Source organism: Ambystoma mexicanum, chromosome 12 (genome assembly GCF_040938575.1).
Source record: "Ambystoma mexicanum isolate Mex_15411 chromosome 12, UKY_AmexF1_1, whole genome shotgun sequence".
Classification (NCBI taxonomy): domain Eukaryota; kingdom Metazoa; phylum Chordata; class Amphibia; order Caudata; family Ambystomatidae; genus Ambystoma; species Ambystoma mexicanum.
In genome coordinates this window covers 869,264,082-869,276,486 of record NC_090936.1, presented here as the reverse complement: position 1 = coordinate 869,276,486, position 12,405 = coordinate 869,264,082, and positions in this window count along the sequence as shown.

Here is a 12,405-nt window from a genome sequence, read left to right as displayed (position 1 = left end):
TACCATTAACATTGTCTTTTGAAGATATGCTAGTCGCATTCATTTCCTTTTTATATTTAGGTTATGCTTGTGTTTTGCTAAATATGCCACTGCATAATTAATAGTAGTTGCATTTAATATTTTGAAGTATATTACTGTGTGCTTACCTGCATTGTGTCTCATGCACAGTACATCTATGTGGGGTAAAACAAATAGATACATATATACAATAATATAAGCAGTACATTGAAAGTGTAATAATTCAATTACTTGTGAACATACATATTCATGTTTTATCTATTAATTAAAACATGTTATTTTAAATATATGTCTTGCTGTTTGGATACCAGAAAAATACAAAATTGAGAAAACTGGCTACCCCACTCTATGTTCAACCAGGGCTGGCATGGTGGTCTACAGAGTTATTGTGACAAAGTCAATCCGACCACTCCAGCATTCTATCTATTACCAAAAGTGCACAAAAATGCTGTTACACCTCCGGGCAGACCCATTGTGTCCACCATCAATTCGGTGTTAGAGCCCCTCTAAATGTACTCAGACTGGTTTCTGAGACCTTTTGTGAGGAGTATGAAGTCTTTTGTTAAAGACACTACTAGCATGGTGAACATTATCAACGATTTACCATGCCAAAAGGACAGTTTACTTGTCGCTTTATATGTAACGGCTCTATACACGAGTATACCTCAGGGAGAGTGTTTGAAAATTATGGAAGGTGTCTTAAATAAAAGAACATCTACCCGCGATTCAGTCCCTACCCCGTTCATTTTGGAATGCATCCGCCTGGCACTCACAGAGAATTTCTTTCCCTGTGACGGAGTCTTTTTCCGTCAAATCCATGGAACAAGCATGGGGGCAATGTTTGCCCCTGACTTGGCAAACTCGTACATGGACTATTATGAAACAACGTCTATATACCATGCCAACAACCCTTTTAAAGAACAGATGGGACACTGGTATAGGTATATAGACGATGTTTTCATGATCTGGAACACTGATGTTGCTTCTCTAGAAGAATTTCTTGGGTGGCTCAATAAGCAGAGCTTGTATTTCAAATTCACTATGACATGGAACCCAGACTGCTGGGACAGGTAGAGACATTCATTTTCCATTTCTGCGGAGCATTTTGACGGCAGACATCCCATCCAGACAGAGACCAGAGATCCAGAGAGACCAGAGATCCAGAGAGACCAGAACTGTGCAGTGCTGAGAGCAGAACCAGAGACCAAACCGCTGTGAGCAGAACCGCCAGAAGTCCCGTCCAACTTGACCAGATCCGTGACGAGGCCTATTTCAAATTTATATTGTGAGTACCTAGCAGAACTGTGCAGAACCAATCTCTTAGTTTAAAATAATCTAATCCAAACTATTTTAGCCTATTAGAACTGCCTCCTAGAATCGTGTCATTCTGTCATCTGTAAAACTGAAAACTGCCATCTGTCATTCTGAGCTTTAAAATTTCAAATCCGAAAAACTACTTTCACAAAATCGTCCATATCTCCGGAACCGTTTGGAACGAGATTTAACTTTCATCTTAAAGCTAAGATTCTAGGCTTTCCAATGAACCTAGAACCGACTTCCTACTCCTTATAGTGCCTCTGTAATTACGCTTGACGCACGCGAGTAAATTTGCCGCGATTTGACATTTTGCACAATTTCATCCACGTGTAAAAATCAGCAGCTTCTTGCTTTTCTTTGCTAAAATTCGTTTTAACCTGCTGGTTACACATAGATGAGCCTGAACTAATATAAACCAGATACCACCCACCCTGAACCTCTAGAGGGAATTAAAAGCATTTTTAGCTCATTTCTCACTTCATTGTCATCACATTGAAAGCATTTTTGGGCCTGTGTTTCAACCTCTACCTGTTTTCCTCTAAGCTTGCTGGGGGGGAACTGCATTTCGTATTGCATTTTGTTGGGATTCTTGAAGACTGTGTGCTCTCCTTCCATTGTCTTTTGTTGAAGCCATATCAAGTTATTTTCTGTACTGCATTTCATTCATCATTGCGTTTCCTTGAACCATATAAAGCATTCTTTCCCACCTTATTCTTCTGTTCCTATTCATAAGTTACCTCTTGCTGATTACTGCTCATATTCACAAGTGTAATATCCATTATCAATTTATTTATAGAAGTGTGATATATATATATATATATATATATATATATATAGTTTAAATTTTCAAATAAACCTTTTAATTTGCAAAACAAACCTACTTCTTGGCTCAGTGGGGACAGGAGGATTCTAAGAGGGGGGTGTTATAGAAGGGTTGTCATCCAGAGTACTGAACTGTACATAAAAATACATCAATAATGGTTTTCCTCAGCATCCCAGACTGGGGGCCTCATTACGACCCAGGCGGTAAGTTACCGCCTGGGTCTTACCTTTACCACCATGGCGTAAACTATGTTTACGCCATGGTGGTTGGCGGATTTACCGCCCCATTCCGAGGTTGGCGGGGCGGTAAGCCCCCATTAACCCATTTACCCTTCCCATTTTTGCCCCATAGGGCATAATGGGAGTGGGGAAGGCGTTAATTACGCCACCGTAAATTACGGTGGCGTAATTAACAACAAGGTCCCTTAGCGCCATGGATTTTAACACCTGCTAAAAGCAGGTGTTAAATCCTCCATGGCGCTAAGGGACCTCGGAATCAGGCGGTAAGGGTCGGCGCTGTTTACGCCACCGTAAACCCCTTACCGCCTGGGTCGTAATGAGGCCCTAGGCATTGACTTAGCTGTAGTGTTGATTGAATATCGCTTACATACAGTATTAACTAACTAGAAAACAGTACAAGAAAAACCAACCCTGTGGAAAGAACATAGACTATGCAAAGATAGCAGACATATCACTCTGGGTTATAAGACAGGGGGAGAAAAGGCAATTAAAGAACACAATGTTCAAAAAGGATATGTTCTTGGGTGCACAATGGATAATAGTGACCTATCCTGTGTCAAGGATAAATGTATGAAGGGAGGCAGTTAGTAGTAAATAGTACCTTTTTGCGGTTCTTGGTGTTCGAACAGAACTGAATTAAACTTCTTAGCACTCGACGAGCAAGTTGAATATTGTGAGAGTGCAAAAGGCAGCACAGTAGGGCCCTGATGGTTCAAATGTGCCAACAGGTTCTTGGAAAATGGACCAAGGCAGTTCACTGCAAAATAAACTAGGCTTCTGGCTGTTTTGGCACTCAGAGTGCTGTGAGTCCCAATCCAGTTGCTCCGGGACGAGATGAGTACTTTTCTCGTTCTCCCAAACAGAGGGGCAGGGGGCTGGTGCACAACTGCAGGGGTCCTTCAACATTGTGGGGTCATGTGAGCACCTGTGAGCAAGTACCTTTGTGAAGTGACTGTGCTATGAACAAACATAACGGGTACATAAAGGGTACATTCTTGGCAAGTATTAGCCTCTTTCGTTTTGTTTTTTAGGTGGGTTTCACGTGTTTGAAGGCGCAGAACCGCTAAGTCGCAGTATAGCGGGGTCTTGCTCTCCTTATATTTAGATTTGCAATTCATCATACGGTTAGCTGTGGGCGAATCTATCGAAGGTGGTGAGCTTTCCCTTTATTTTTGGGTGGACTGTTCCATCAATTCAAAGTGAACAAGTGCATGTCTAACAATATTTACTCGCTGAAATTGTGCATGTCCTTTTATTCACACACGCTTACAAAAATGTCTTCCAGTGGCGCCGCAAGTGCTGTCCGCATGTCTCATAAAACAATTACCCTTACGTCAATTAGTTCACACAAAAGCACACGAGGTCGCGCTTTTCTGCGTTGCTTTAATACAAACATTTTTATAGACAATGCATTGCGAACTCCAGACAGCTTGAGTAACAGAGTCGAGAAATCATTGCCATTTGATTTGTCACTGAACAAAAAAACAGAAAATCTGCGAACTAGTTCTTCAGTTACATTGTCCGAGTCTCACACACTATCGGACCAAGCCATATCACACTCAGCGGGGCTTGACGCTAGCACAACCCCCAGAGATTGACATGCACATTCAGCCTACTCTGCCGCATTTGACTACTAGCAGAGACGGCTCAGGTATATCGATTTACGCAAGTCAATGCAAATCTTCAATTTCGATTTATAGTGAACAAACACATTTTCACGAAAGATGTTCCATGGACTCTTCCATACATTCGGTTTCCTTATCTTATACACAACCAACTCTGCGCCAACGATCCAGGTCTGTAATTAGAGAAAACATCACACCCAGCCCTTCAATGATTGAGCTCAAGCTAACAGTGATTAATACCACCATTTTGAGCTTGTATAAATTGTTTGAATCTCTTGATATGATATGATATGGCATTTATAACGCTCCTATACACAGGTGTTTCAAGGCACGACGAGGCAAGGGGGGGGGACAATGGGAGGATAAACAACTATCCTACTAGGCCAGGTGTCATTCAGATCGTGCAAGTGCATGGGAAGGGGGGAAAGGAAAAGTGTGCACGGGGAAGGGAGAGGGGAAGTGCAGTACATGGGAAGTGGAATACATATGACACATAAAGAGCCAGCTAGTGGCAAGTGCAAGGAAGTGCAGACATAAGTGCTAGTAAGGGAACTGAAAGGATACAGAAAAACGGTCCCCAAGTGCAGGGGTTGCCAGGGAGGCAGTGCAGGTGGGTAATTGATGGGGCCTGGGCCAGAGATCAAAAGGGTGGTCAGGTAACCAGGACAATTATGGTCAGGATGATGCGAAAGCATCGTTGCAGTCCAAGCAAATTGAACAACTTTCGCAATGGATAGCCACTGGTCTTAAAAACACTCCTGTGACTCTGTATCCCACTTCTAAATTGGCTGTAACTTCAGACGCTAACATCTCAATCATGGGTGCAGGTGTTGCTGTTCCGGCTGACCCTCCGTCAGCACTGCCAACATTTGATCAAATCATCCGTCCTGTGGTGGATCCCATGGCCGGCTTGATCGATGATGTTTCAAATGAATCCTGGGCTAGTGTGGAACAGACTGAGTCGAGTACACAGCGTTCCCCTAAAGCATCCGGCCACACGTCCAAAGAAGTCGAAAAATATCAAAGCCATTCCTAAAAATGCTAAGAACTCTATAAGCACCTTTTTCCAGCCAATAACCACTACTAAAACGACAAGTCCCTCAGCCCCTCCTGCCATGCACATAAATGACAATCCTTTAATCACGACTAACAACATGAAAGCTGTAACAGGCTTAGAAAATGCTTGTCCGACTGAAGCAATTCCACATCACATTCCTGTTCGAAAGCCTTCTCTTTCTTACTCACCATTGAATTATTTAATTCAGGTGATTGAACAACAGATCAAAGAGTTAATCCTGAGGTTTTAGGCAAACCTTCAAATACAAAGCTCACAACATCTAAAGATTCTGTTAAGGCTGACTCGATTGAAAATATAAAAAAAGCTGTGGACATGTATTTGGAAAGTCGCTACCAGGCTCTGACATCCAACACACTGCCACAAGTCATGAAATCTATTCCTCATTCTGATGTACCAACTGATTCAAGTCTGAGTACCACAGGTAGTAGACCTTTGGCAGGTACTGAGAACAACGCTCATTTGCGTTGGCAGATTAATACACTTCCGAGTCATATGTCTGAACACATTCAAACTATTGTTCCCTTGAAACATCAAGTTCAATATGCTGAACAAGCACCCATAAATCGAAAAGACTTGCGTTGCTTACAGCGTCAAAATCTCACTTGTCATTCTTTGATCATGAAGTGTCGGGAAGGCCCTTTCAAGACTAATGATCTTAATAGAAGAAGTGTGTTAAACATATTCTCTGATCTGGTGGAGTTAGAGGACATCTCTTCTTGCGACATAGATCAGGTGCAATTTCTTTCAGATTTTAACTGGAAAGCTAAAATGACCCTGTTTAATATGGGATTTTTGATAGCACAAGATCCAGAACGAGTCTCAGGCAGAAATTGCCCTGTAAGCCTCACTTCTGTTAGTACCCCCTGGGTTCATCTGGATAACAGAGCCGTGTCCTCATCCACCATTTCTCACTCTATGACAGCATAACCACTAAAAATAGATACTTTGTCATCTCTTTTTTTAGCTAGTTGGAATACTCGAGGACACTCTCATCTTCAATCTTCTGTAGGTAATTCGATTAATATATTTGATATCCTGGCGTTACAGGAAACGTGGCTTACCACTGTCCCTATGTGGGATAATCATGAAATGTGCCTGTTACCTGCAATGGCCACAGGCAAAGGAAGACCTTCTTCTGGTCTGTTGGTGGCAGTCAATTTAAGTGCTGGGCTTTCAATCAAACCTTGGGCCACATATAGCTCCTTTATACAACTAGTTAGAATCTCCTTTCAGCAGAAAATTATTGCATTAGTGAACATCTATTGCAATCCCTTTGGATTAGCAGATGATGCCTTTTATCAAGGGCTAACTAAACTTCTAGATATGATACTTATGACACCTGATATCACGGCCACCATCTCAGTGGGAGATCTAAACTTAGATTGTGTAAATAAAAAGACAGGACATAAACTACAGGAGATTATGAGATGGTCCTCGTTTATATCTGAAAGGAATTTTTCTATGGTCAATGGTGCTGTAGCAGGAGACCTACTTGCACATGACACATGGAAGAGAGGCTCGATCTCCAGTAGCATTGACTATATATATGTTGACTTAAAGCTTTTCATGTGGCTGCAACATTTTGCGATTATTGCTCAACAGTCCAGTGATCATAACTTGTTGTCACTAACTTGGGTTTGGCCATCTGGTGTATCTAAGATCGAAAGGCAATGGACTAAACAACACTTGTTAGTTAACAACGCCAAGACACGATTTCGTTGGTCAGAGCCTAAGTTAATTGCCTTGAGTCATTCAATTGATGCTAACTTGAAGCCTAATTTTTCGGTGCAAAATACTCATGTATTGACTCCATATAAAGATCTCATTACAGTGAAAGGCCTTAGAGCCTTTAAACATATCCATCTTTATAATCATGAAGTCAGGAACAGACGAGCCGCTTATCGAAGGGAAATAAAATCTATTCTTACTCTCCCTAAATCTGTACAATCAGAAGCACTCAAATCGGTGAAATGTAAATATCGTCATTGGATTCGAGGGCGGAAAGCGCTCCTATTTCAGAAAGATAGCAAGGCTATGCTCAGGGCTATGACTAATAAAAATTCTTCTGAAACTTGGGCTCTCATTAACAACCGTACTTATGAAGCCCAAGCAGGGGCACAGTCAAATGCGGTGCAAGAACACCAGTGGATAACGCATTACGCTGAACTCTGTGCAGATGAGCAGTTTGACAAGTTCATCTATGTCCAGCTCTCAAGTGCTCCTTGGTCAGTAGAATGCTCAGTATCCATCATTGAGGACTTGATCAAGAAATGTAGCTCATCTCGAGCTGCGGGCCCTGATGGGCTCCATAATGCCATGTTGAAAGCCAATTCCTGTCTATGGGCGATAATTTTGTATAAGATCTTTAAACATATATTGTTAACTCGTGTAATTCCTCCCTCATGGTGAACATCTTTGATTATGCCTATATTTAAAAAGGGAGATCGTATGTTGCCGCAAAATTATCATCCGATTGCACTGTTGGACGCTCCAGGCAAAACTTTTGCTTGGCTAATCTTACAAGATTTTAAAACCTGGATGCTGTTGTATCATAGACGTGACCAAAATCAATCTGGCTTTGTTTCTGGCATGGGTACCGCAGTAAATGTATTCTGTCTAAATGAAGTAAAAGTGCAATGCCAAGCCAAGAAACAATCTATCTATTATGCATTCATAGATTTGCACTCTGCCTTTGACTCAATTTCCAGAGTATTACTTATGTCAAAGCTCTGCCGAGATAAGTGCCCTCGGTCGCTAAGTGACATTATCTATGGCCTTCCTTCTAACACATCGATTCGGATTAGACTGTCTATGGAAGGGTTGCTATCTGCCTCCATTTTGACGCCACAAGGACTTAAGCAGGGATGCATACTTGCTTCAGCCATTTAAAATTTTGTATACATGATGTTGTTTGATCTGACTCTCCAAAACTTAATGGCCTCCCAATTAAGGTCTTATTGTATGCAGACAATCTGGTACTTATTTCCAAAACGCCAGTCGGTCTCCAAAAATTGTTATCGGCCTTAAATCTGTATATAAAACAAAACAAACTCAAAATCAACAACACTAAGACACAAATTGTAGCTTACTCCTCTAAAAAATCTTATAGAGGTCACAAGTCTTGGTTGATCAATAAAGTCAAACTAGAAGTGGTCCCCAGCTACATATATCTCGGTAAGGTGTTTGAAGGGTCAGTACAAGCGAAACGCCAGATGAGCGGAAACTAGACACTGCAATTTCTCAAACATAAATATTATTACATAGATATGGTAAATTCTCGCTTAACCCAGCTTTGACCTATTGGAATTCAAAGGCGACGCCATGTCTTTTGTATGGCATGGAAACGCGAGTAATTCTGCCTGATCAGTTTTTTGAGAAATTGGAAGCTAAATTCTGGTGAACCATTTTACATCTTCCGCAGTGCATTCCTGGCCCTTGGTTGCGTTATGAGCTGGGTCTTGTTTTGCTAAACGCTCTTTATCATTGGCAAATGTGTCCGCTTTTTAGAAAGTGTCTTGTGTCCACTGATCTGAATGTTATGTTAAAGGTCTTAGCAACTTACATGTTTTCAGCTCAACAAGTGTTTATTCAAAAGTGGATCATGGCCACTTATCGTATTGTTGCTGAAGCAGATGTGACAATTGAAATGTTGGTTTCAAATCCTGATAGAGCCAAGAGAAATATTTTCCAACCTGACTGGATAGAGACTAGAAACCGATGTCTGCAGTACACATATTTTCCTAATCATGTATATGGAGACAAGCAAATGTGAACAATGGAACAATATCTTTGCAAATCATCATCGCCACAGTATTGTTCTTCTATATTACGTATGTGTTTTAATTTGTGGCCTGCATGAGATCTATCGACCACACAAAAGATAATTCCAGTGGAACAGAACTTTTGTCGATTTTGTTGAGACTCTACATGCAATGGAACCCTTGAAAATTTGATTTTGCTTTGTCCTGCCCTCACTGCGTTGCGAGTCACTTACTTCGCAACACATTGCTCATATCTTGGCTCTTTGAATGCACAGAAGCAATGGTCAGTTATATTAGGCACATCTTTTGTTCCCATTCAAATTGCTACTGCTACTTTTCTTAATGCATTGAGATTAGATTGATTTTATGAGTTGGATATTTAAATCTGTGTTTATTTGTATAAGAATTATGTATGTATTAATGTATTAGAGTTATGTTACCTTTTGTATTGAATGTTAAATGTTTTTTGCATTGTATGATATTATTTTATCTTAATTTATTGAAAAGTTGATTAATTTCAGCTGAATCAATAAAAAATAAAAATAAACTGTGGGGTTCTGGGTACCACTGTGCCTGGCAGAGCCCCAAACACAGGGGAGGCTGGCACACTACTGCAGCAGTCCTTCAACATGGTGGCGTCATGGGTACACTGTGGTTGGCAGAGAGGCAGGACTTGCTGCAGCAGCAGGTCACTTCTCATGCTCCTGGGAGTCCCACTCCGGGGACCCAGCGACAAGATGGGCCCTTATTCTCAGGATCCCAAACACCAGGGAGGCTGGCACACAACTGCAAGGTCCTTCAACATAGTGAAACTCTGCTTATCGCTGTGGCTGGCAGAGAGGAACTCTACTTCCAGCAGCAGGTTCACCTCCTGTGGTCCCTGGGGATAGTTAGGGAACAGGGCTTGCCACTGCCTTAGAACACCTGCCTTCACCTCACACCTGGAGGACTTTGGAAAGGACTAATCTCCCAGCAGGGTCAAAACCAAATCTTCTTCAAGGGTTGAAGCCCAAAAGATGATTCAGAGAAGAGACCTCTACTTTTAAATGTAAAAGTCCACAGGTGATTGGACTAAAACTATCCTGACTTAGTGGTCCAATCCTATTTCTTGAAAGACGTGGACTTTGCTTTTCTGACATCATTCCCAAAGTGCTTTTCTCTAGAAGAAGTGGAAGGACAGGAAGGAGAGAGAGAGGCATAGAGAAACATGTTGGTGGAAGTCTTCCTCCACTGTAGAAGATCCCATGTTTACACTAACCCCTCCCCTTCTCATTAGTATCAACAGTCTTTATGTAGGCAGCAACCTGGTGTGAGACCAAGCCTTTTATGAATGGGTGTGCCCTTTGATTCCTATTCCCTGGCCAGCTGCCTGTGGAATATCTGTCCCTGGGAAAGGGTGTTACCTGCCCTTACAAGGGAATAAAGAGAGGCAATCCCTCCAGCCTACACATCTTCAATGTCCAGTCTGTCTGGGAGAATACACATAGCCCTTCCACAGCTGAACTGGGCCTACAGGACTTACAAATGGTTGATATCAAATCGGATGTGGCTGCAATGATCATGGGTAGTGGCATGCACCATGCCTTAACCCAAACATAGCTAATATTTAGAGTTTACCCTGCCACCTGCATGGGCTATTCATGATCCCCATTGTTTTGGTAGAGGGGTGCATATCTTAAATGTGGCGATTCAACACGATTGTGAACAGTTGTAGATTGACAGGATGGCTTGCTGTCTAGCAGGGCCAAGGACAAGTTGTACATTGGCCTTGCTGGGGGGTGGTGATAGGATTATACAGGCTCTCTTTTGCATCATCATAGGCACTAAAGCAATGTAACTCCCCAAATCTTCCCCTGTACAGCACTCATTTTTGTAGTGGCTGTGCAGACCTACATGATCCTGCTCAGTCCCCCACAAGATGGAAGCATATATTAGAGATGGCCCAGTTGCTAACTTCATTTGGGCAAGTCTTGGGAATGGTTGCAATTCCACTATTGTCAGTATATTGTATAGTAAAACATGTTCTCTACTCACAGGATGGCAAACACAGCAACTTTGTCTTCAATAAAGTTTATTGTTCCACCAAAAGAGTGCAGTGTTCACAAGGTACCAAGAGCCAGGCAGCATCCATCCAGCGGTCACTCTGCCCCCAACTGTTCACCCTGGAGAAATCCACTGCTCTTTGTTTCATGAATTACAACTATATACAGTAGATAATGCAAAAAATCATCCAGGGCAAAACCTTGCAATCAATCACCCTCTCTACATTGCAGCATCTAAAACCATCAAATGTTGTTCCTGACAACTGCACTCCTTTTTTCCAGTACTTGCCATCCCCTATGATGACTGCATCTAAAACACCCACTCTTACTTCTGAGACCAACCAGAATCTTGATCTCCCGTTCCTCATGAAGGTTGGTTTCTTTATCCTCACAGTTTCACCCGGTTTAATTTCAACCTCCTCACAGCACGTTTCAAGCCACCTTCGATTCCACTATTCTTCTCAATCTCTCTTCATTCCACTCCACCTACTTTGCCTTCCATAACCTGAAAGAACAGATCATGGCATTGGGCTGCTGTCTTCACATTTCAAATAGAACCATCCTCGTTGTTGGTTAGGGGCACATTTGTACACTACCAACCTCCTCTTCATTTCCTCATCCCAATATCCTCCATTCACATTTGCAATGTGCAAATGTCACCCATAGTGGTCCAGTGGAAGTTTTCAACTGCCCCATTCATCTTGGGATCATACAACCACCTTCTGGAAGAGACAGGACTACATCTCCTGTGAAGTTTACTATACTCACTGTCAGTCAAGGTCTTCCTGGGGGCAGCCCTAACCCAGAAGCGTCACCACTGCACACATATTTTGCTGATGTACCACCTTGTCCTCCACCCACTTGTACAATAAATACATCATTGTTGGTCCCCAGCCACCAATAGCCATTATGTGGCCTTTTCTTCCTTATAGTCATGCCTCAGTCACCCACATGTAATAGCTCAGATATCATTTTCCTGTTGCCCAGCAGTCGCACTCACACATCTCTTTTGGAGAAAATTCCTGATGTCAAACACAGCTCCTCTCAAATCTTCCACTAAGACATCAGATCCAGATTCTCATGCTGAGGTTCCCCTAGCCTTCTTCTACCTGCCGCATGACCCTTTTAAGTAATGGATCAACTTCCAGAGCATTACTCCACTCTTCTTCACCCACAACCGTGTTCTCCACCAACAATATTTCCTCACCTGTTCCTGCCAATGGCTTTCCTTGACAAAACTTCTGCTATAATGTTTTCTTTCCTGGCACATGTACCGCCTCAACATTCAGCCCTTGTAGGTAAGTGATCATTCTCATTAACCCCCACGAAGTTCCATTGAAACCTGTTAGGCAGAAACCTGTGCAGTTCCCTTTGGGAACACTGCAAAAGATTTAGGACTACAGGTGTTAGCAGTAAACCCACTTGGTAGCAGTCTGTACCACACAGATTTACTTGGTAGCAGTGGCTGAGCAGTCAGACTTCCCTCAAGAAGAGTTAGGCAG